The sequence below is a fragment of the Nicotiana tomentosiformis genome, chromosome 11 (assembly GCF_000390325.3).
Source record: "Nicotiana tomentosiformis chromosome 11, ASM39032v3, whole genome shotgun sequence".
Taxonomy (NCBI): domain Eukaryota; kingdom Viridiplantae; phylum Streptophyta; class Magnoliopsida; order Solanales; family Solanaceae; genus Nicotiana; species Nicotiana tomentosiformis.
In genome coordinates, this window is record NC_090822.1 from 88,935,756 (window position 1) to 88,944,145 (window position 8,390).

Consider the following 8,390-nt stretch of genomic DNA (forward strand, 5'->3'; position numbering starts at 1 on the left):
CATACGCCTAACCCCACATCACATGTTAGGCTCTTTTGCATTTTTTCTTTTTTATTATTTTACTTTTGAGATGCAAAATAAAAAATACAGTTAAGAAACATTCAAAATTAACGAATCAACATTTGCATATAATCACGAAACTAGTTTTATAAGTACTTATTATAGTTTTATTTTGCTTATGCATGGTTAGATAGGGCACCGAGCGTATACAGTTGCAACATTTGCACATGCTGCAAAGATGCTTACGGGTTCCAGATTTTTACCGATTAGTTTCTAACCAAAATAATTTGCAGACAGGTCAACTAACATGTTCAGGTCATTATAAGCTACAAAATACAAAATAAATCTGTATAGAAAATGTTAAAAAAAGGTAACAGCTCATGATTGTGAAGAGTGATATGAACTAATGACATTATTGTTTACTTACGACTAATGACCTGTACTACTATAGTGCTACTTTTATTTCAGATCTCATAGTTCTCACTTAATTTTTAAAGAAGGGATTAATTAATGCATGACAGTACTAACAAGGTCCTGGGATATGCTTTTCAAACAGCAATGGAATCTTCTTATCCCTTTCCCTTCTGTTCCTTCCCTCATGATTCTGCTCTTCTCCTATCCTTGTCATGTTAAAAATAGATATGGGTATTATTCTTCCAAAATAAACAGTAATTGTGTTGCAAATAGTTATTTTGAATCCTGCTCATCGGGCTCCAGAGCGAATATCGAAATGTATGATAAAGGAAAATATTTTTGAAGGACCTAAAGATAAATAAAAAGGACTCCGTATTAGATCAACTTTTTCACTCTCGATTCTTGCAACTTGTAAGTCGACAGAAACTTGAAAGGGACTTCAATGAAACATGAAGAATCAAATTGCAAGGGAATCAAATGCATCATAAGGAAGTCGGCATCATTCTATGTTCAAGAAATACACTATTTAAGCCCTCGAATCACGAAAAAAATTTCAAGAGAATAAACATAATTATATCCTCAAATATTCATCAATAAAATTATTAATCTCTTAAAAAAAATACCATTATGAAAAATATTTCCTATCTCACATGATATTAAAAAAGGAAATTAAAATTTCTCTTGTTTTTATCTTATAATTTTCAATGAAATAATATTGAATAACGGTTCAAACTTCAATGGAGCGTTAATTAAGACGCACAACATCTATAGTTCCAATTCATTTTTCTTACGAATACTTCCAACTTATACGCTGTGCCAATATCTCATTGGCAAAATTCTCTCTATGGAAAAGGTAATTGAATTTTATCTAATCTCTATTACAGTGCTTTTTAGTAAAACTCAGTAGTACCAATATATATTCATAAACATAGCTGTAACATCAGTGTAGTGAAATTACGGGCATAATTAACAAGTAACAACATTGTCTTTTGCACTCTCTGCCTATATTAATAAAATACTCAAAAATAATGCTCGATATTTACACTAGATTGAACAATACTTTAACCTTCAGAGTCATATATTATAATTATAATAATACATACATATCACTTCTAAGTTCTAACCATGGTTTAACTTAGAAAAACATGTCTTCTTGTATTTATCCGTTTAGACTAATTTAGAGTAAATATTGGGTCCCAATACGTTCTTTTTCAAAGCATAGCTCCATAGTTTTCGTTAATTAAGCTGTAAATGTTACAATTCTCAGTTTTGCAAGTCATCAAAAGCTGAAAAGGAAATTCAGTGAAACGTGTAAAACGAAATATGACCAAGTCGAAACTTCTACTTTTCTTTCGTGACCCATCTTTCAATTTGTAGAGAAAAAGGGTAAGTTTGACCTGTTAGTCTTATTTACTGGAGTTCATTTACTATTAATAAAATGGCTAGTAGGAGCACTACTTTAGGAACAAATGGAGCTTTGCCCTTTAATTATATTTTACATCTTTAATAATTTTTAACTCTGATTTTTATTACTTGTTAAAATTTTCCAGATGAAGGTCAGAGTGTGAATATCAGGAGAAGGGTAACCCAACTAAGGAGGGGGTAGGTTAGGACTTAGGAGCGTTTGAAATTGAAACTCCAGTATTCTTTTTTGACAGTTTCAAGTTAATTAATTTCAAACTTTATTAGTACATCTTTTTCGACTAGGCGAGGTTAGAAAATAAAAGTTTCAGAAAAAGGGTTCGCTTGTACATTGTACTGACAAATATTTACCATCTCAAATAATGAAATTAAAATTTATCTGTTGATAAATAAAATATTAAAATTTAGAGAAAGTTCCAACCTTTAATGCAACTTAAATTAAGACATACTTCCTACTTTTAAATCTCTGTCAAGATCTCACAAATTTTCACCTTAGTAAATAAATAAATTCCATCCAACCTAAAAAACAAAAAAGCCTTATTTTTTAATCTTAACTTAGTAATAGTAAATACATTCATAAGCTTCCCCGAAACATCGGTACACAGGAATCTAGTCACAATTAACAACTTGTCTTTTGGACAGTTAATCTCCCTATATAAATAGGACACAGCTTCACAATTTCCGTTACTCAGCTCCAAAAACCTCACAACTCTCTCAAATTCATCAGATTGAGAGGCCATGGCCACCCCAACACCATTGTTGAAAGATGAGCTTGATATAGTGATACCCACAATCAGGAATCTTGATTTCCTTGAGATGTGGAGACCTTTTTTTCAACCATACCATTTAATCATTGTACAAGATGGTGACCCTTCTAAGACCATTAATGTCCCTGAAGGATTTGATTATGAGCTTTATAATAGGAATGATATTAACAGGATTCTTGGTCCTAAAGCTTCTTGTATCTCTTTCAAAGACTCTGCTTGTCGCTGCTTTGGTTACATGGTTTCCAAGAAGAAGTATATCTACACCATTGATGATGATTGCTTTGTGAGTATACTGCAAATTTCCTCTTTTGCCCTTCTTGTACCTTTTTTTTTTGTGCAGGAAAAATAGGATCTTGATGAATTTTTGGGGTTTAAGATCCAGTTTTTAGAGGATTTGTTATTTACCCCTAACCCACATGTGGGATTTCACTGGTTTGTTGTATTTGTTTATATAGATCTCTTCAACTGAATGACATTGAATATACTTTTATTTGGACAAGAAATTTAAGGTCCAATTAAGTGTATCTTGTTGATCTGTTGTTATATTTCATGTCTGCAGACCCTTTGATGTATAAGTAGCAATTTTTCATTCTTTAGGGAGTAGTATGTCTCTTAAGTATAGGGGATTCATTTAGCAGATCCGAGCTAGTTTGGAATTGAACTATTGTTGTTTGTTGATGTTAATTTATTAAGTGCTTCTTTTGGTAAAGTTTTCTATGGTCTTTGTGTGAAGATTTTAGCTGATCTATATGCCAAATGTGAAGTTAATTGGACTGCCAACTTATTTTAGGATACTGTTACTAGTTAAGATATGATCTTACTATTTTGCTGCATTAGCATTTGGTCTCGTTTTGCTGTAGTTTTACGGATAGATAGAGGTAGCTTGCCTTGGTGCATTTGTGCAAGACCTTTTTTACTTTCTTCATTCTCTTGTTATTTTCCTTCACCTTTCCTTTTAGGTTCATAAAGGTCGATGTTTTATGAGTTTTATATGTTCTACTATTTGAGCCATCATGACACTTCCTACTTTGGACTTGAAGACCTTAATGTGATAGCCTTTGCTGATCTGATGTTAAAAAAGGTCTTGATTCAATTTCACCGTGTAATTTGTAGCATTGCCAGGTCAATGATGAAATCCATTTCAATGGCCTTGATATATTTGGGATGATTTTCTAATGATGGAACCTTGGGTCTTATATAGGGCCATAGATATTCTGTCACCCCTTTTTGACTAATTCATTCAATTATTTAATGCTTCTTGAATGGGTATGTTCTATTTGATCATCTTGTTATGATCCTATAATCGAAGAAAGTCTACCTTCAGTATCTAATGTTGTTTGGCATATAGCAATTATTGGCAATCGTGCTGAAGTGACGCTGATGTGCAGGTAGCCAAAGACCCATCTGGCAAAGATATCAATGCGCTCGAACAGCACATTAAGAACCTCCTTTGTCCATCTACCCCGCATTTCTTCAACACTCTGTATGATCCATACAGAGAGGGCGCAGATTTCGTTCGTGGATACCCTTTCAGTATGCGTGAAGGGGCTGCCACAGCTGTTTCTCATGGGCTTTGGCTCAACATCCCTGACTATGATGCACCCACACAACTTGTTAAGCCTCGTGAGAGGAACACCAGGCAAGTTCACTTTCCATAAGACAATAGTTGTAGAGCTTATCTGATTAGTCATAGTTGTAGCTCCTGGCTGCTTGCCAGAAATAATTAGAGCATCCAAATTTTATAGTATTTGTAAAGCTTATCTCTTTGGTCATTGCTCAGAAAAATTCTATTGTCTAATTAATATCAATTTATGTACTTGTCACCAGGTATGTAGATGCAGTTATGACCATTCCCAAAGGCACTTTATTTCCCATGTGTGGAATGAATTTGGCGTTCAACCGTGAGTTGATCGGACCTGCAATGTACTTTGGGCTCATGGGTGATGGTCAGCCAATTGGTCGTTACGACGATATGTGGGCTGGCTGGTGTACCAAGGTATTGTTTGTCTATATCTTTTCTATCATTATTTGTCTTTGTAAATAGAGCCCTTACTCATGTATGATACCTTGAGACGTCTCATCTGTCTGTTGAGTTCTAATGTTTAAAATGGGAATTACTTAAGAGTGTCATTTTAATATCTAATGGACGAAGAAATCTGATATAGAATCATCAACATTGTAGGTGATATGTGACCACTTTGGCCTGGGAATCAAGACTGGTCTCCCCTACATTTGGCACAGCAAAGCAAGCAACCCTTTTGTTAACCTCAAAAAGGAGTACAAAGGCATCTACTGGCAAGAAGAGATCATCCCATTTTTCCAGACTGTAACCCTTCCTAAAGAGTGCACAACTGTCCAGGAGTGCTACATCGAGCTCGCGAAACAGGTGAAGGATAAGCTTTCCAACATAGATCCCTATTTCACAAAGCTAGCAGAAGCCATGACCACTTGGATCGAAGCCTGGGATGAGCTCAATCCTACTGGGGAAAACTTGGCTAAGCTATCCATCTCGGAAGGCAAAGCAAAGTAGATTGCATTTAGCTCTTGGTCTTTTTTCTCTAACGGCCTAACAGGTAGAGTTGGGCAGGCCTGAGTAACTTATTTATCTATTTTATTTTACATGTTTAATTTTGGTTGAGGATTGTATTCCGTTCTATGAGACATTGTGTTATTTATTCGTTAGACTTATATTCTATAAAGTTGAGGCTATTTATTGCGAATAAAATGGGTTAATTGCTTTCTAGCCCCTCTGCAGCTCCCATGTGGTATCTTCTAAATTCGCATTTGCTACTGCTGCTCATTCCTTGTCAAGTAATCTAGATCATCATTGACATTGTACTGCTCCCCTGATTGAAAAAAGAAGAAGAAAGTATTGCTCTCCATTTAACTGGGCCAGTTTGCAGCCTAGTTGATTTAAGTCCAGGATATCTGGATCAGTTTAAATCAAATTTGTGAGAATTCAATCCCTTACCTTATAATCGCTTCTCTATTTCCTCTCCCATTCACCCAATGTATAATAAAACTAAAAAAGGTTTCTTATGTAATATCTTTAGACAATGAATCTTATTAGTTGCTGATAAAACACACTGCAAAACTGAAATACTTGCAGTAGATCCGTTGGGCTATTACTTCACCTGTACTTGAGAAGGATAGTGCGATACACTAAACTCCCACTATACTTGCTAGTTCAGAGAATAGTGGAATTGCGTTAGGTCTAGTATATATAGCCTTACTATATTTCTCGTTTAATTCCACGGCTTGCAATGTATTACTAAGGCCATCTCCAACCCAAACACGGATCCAGGATTTGTTTACTATGGGTGCCACTGTATTTAATGCAAACATATTACTATTGAAGGAGATTAAATTATGGTGTATGTTTAGTCAGTTTAATCCATTTTGGATTAATTCGGTTCGGTTCGATTCGATCTATTTTGAGTTCGTAAATAAATATGTGATCATTAAACCGAAAAACTTTGTCCAATTCGATCTAATTCTCATGATTCAAATTCTATTGAGCTGTGTAATTAAAACATAAAATAAAATTTTAAATTAGTAAATACACCCTTTGATCTACATATAGCTAGATTAATATTATGTCAATGGATGCCATCATTCTATAAGAATTTAAAAATCAAGAAAAAACTAACATTAGATGGATAAAAGAGAAATAACTAGAATCACATTTAAATAAAACATTGAAGATCTAAGACAAAAAGGGAGCAAATATGTAATTCAATAAATAATAAAAATGAACTTGTACAAGAGAGGAAATAGAAAGATGAACAAATAAAAGATATTAACAAAAGGAGCAGAAAGAAAAGATAAAAGGGGAACAAAGTAACGACAAAAGGGCAATAAACTAGATTGTGTATCAAACGAGGGTCGATACTGAATCTTCGGCATGGGGCTACAGCATTTTAACCATAGCACCTTGAGCCAATTTGTGACTTTGGGTGCCAATCTCAAATTATAACAGCTTTATTATGTAAAATACCTATACATATATAAAATTTTACCTGAGCATCCGGGTGGCGTGGAACCCCCAATCCCCTACATATATCCTCCAAAATGGAGTAAACTAACTTCAACATTTACTCCATTTTTTACTCCAAAAAACAATATTCCTTTTTATATTCTTCTCTCTCTTCTATATTATATTATTTTCTTTTATTTAAATTTTATTTTCTTATTTCATTAACAAATCCTATCTTTTTTTTATATATTCATCCCATATAATTCATATTTCTTTCTTATATAACCATTTAAAATAAAATTAATTTATAGCATAATTTAAATAATATAATTTGTTAGAAAATATTATAGATTATACATATTAATGGATAATTCAAATAAAACTGAAATCAATCAATACAAGATAATTCACTACATATTATATGTAGTTTAAAATTTAGTTTAAATACAACTTAATATTCAACTTCCACCTTTAGTTCCCAAAATGATCTATTAATGCATTACGAAGTGCAAAATAAGCATCTTTGTCCTTAATTTTTTTGTGTCGACCTAAAAATTATTTAAATCGGTGATTTTCATCTACTATCATTTCTACTGTTGGATTTGGACCTTTCCAAGGATCTTGAATTGGTGCATTAGGATCACACTCATCCTCGAATATCATGTTGTGCAGTATAATACATGTAGTTATTATACAATGTAGCACTTCTTTTCTCCAACAATATGATGGTCCTGCAATAATTGCAAAACGAGCTTGCAAAACTCCGAATGCACGTTCAACATCTTTTCTACATGATTCTTGTTTCATCACGAAATATTTCTTCTTTGGCAAACGTGGCTCACGAATAGTTTGCACAAGGGTAGACCATTTTGGATATATACCGTCAACTAAATAATAACCCATATCGTATTCTTTTCCTTGAATAACATAATGGGCAGGAAGAGCAATACCTTTAGCAAGATTGAGAAACAAATGTGATGATTCTAAAATATTAATGTCATTATTGGTGCCGGGCATACCAAAATATGCATGTCATATCCAAAGGTCATAATCAGCTACAATTTCAAGAATCAATCCAAAGATCATTTTTGGTGTCGCGTCGTAGATGGATACAATAATGCAAAGTTAGAGAGTTGGGAGATTCGCACAAAAAAAATGTTGCAATGTCGAATTCAAACAATTGAGAAGGCTGTAAGACAATTAAATGGATGTGTACGTCAAGTAGAAAATTTGTGTCCTAATGGTGCTTCAGATCAAGATATTGTGAGTATTTATTTTGTAGTTACTTATACTTTATTTGTATATATTTACTTAATATTTTTTTAATATTACAGGTTACACAAGCAAAATATATATTTATGCAAGATCTGAACTTCAAAAAAGGCTTTAAATTTTATCATGTGTGGGCTATAATGAAGGATTTTGAGAAGTTTAATGATGGCGATACTGGAAGGAAAAAGAGAGAGCAAGGGTACACTAATATATCATCGGAGTCTGAGACTCCTACCCCCAATTCACCCTTTGTATATGCTCCTAATTTATTATTATTTTCATTAAATTTAAATGAGAATATTGCAGGTGATTCTAAATTATCACAACGACCTAGTGGGGTGAAGAAAGCAAAAATAAAGAGAAAAATAGATGAAGATTATATGAAAATGGTCCAATCAGAAAAATAGTCGGATTGTTGAGGTGATGAAGGATTTAAATGAGACAAAAAAAAAAGGAAGCTTTGAAGTCAAAAAAAGAAGCTTTGGAACTAAAATAACTTAAAGAAGAAAATAAAAGTTTACTCATCGATGTTGATTCTA

At 33.2% G+C, this 8,390-nt stretch overlaps 1 pseudogene; it reads left to right on the forward strand.

Annotated features, from left to right (window-relative positions):
- The first annotated feature begins 2,490 nt into the window (after positions 1 to 2,490).
- Positions 2,491 to 5,346, forward strand: LOC104095284 (probable UDP-arabinopyranose mutase 2; annotated as a pseudogene).
- Positions 5,347 to 8,390: the final 3,044 nt, after the last annotated feature.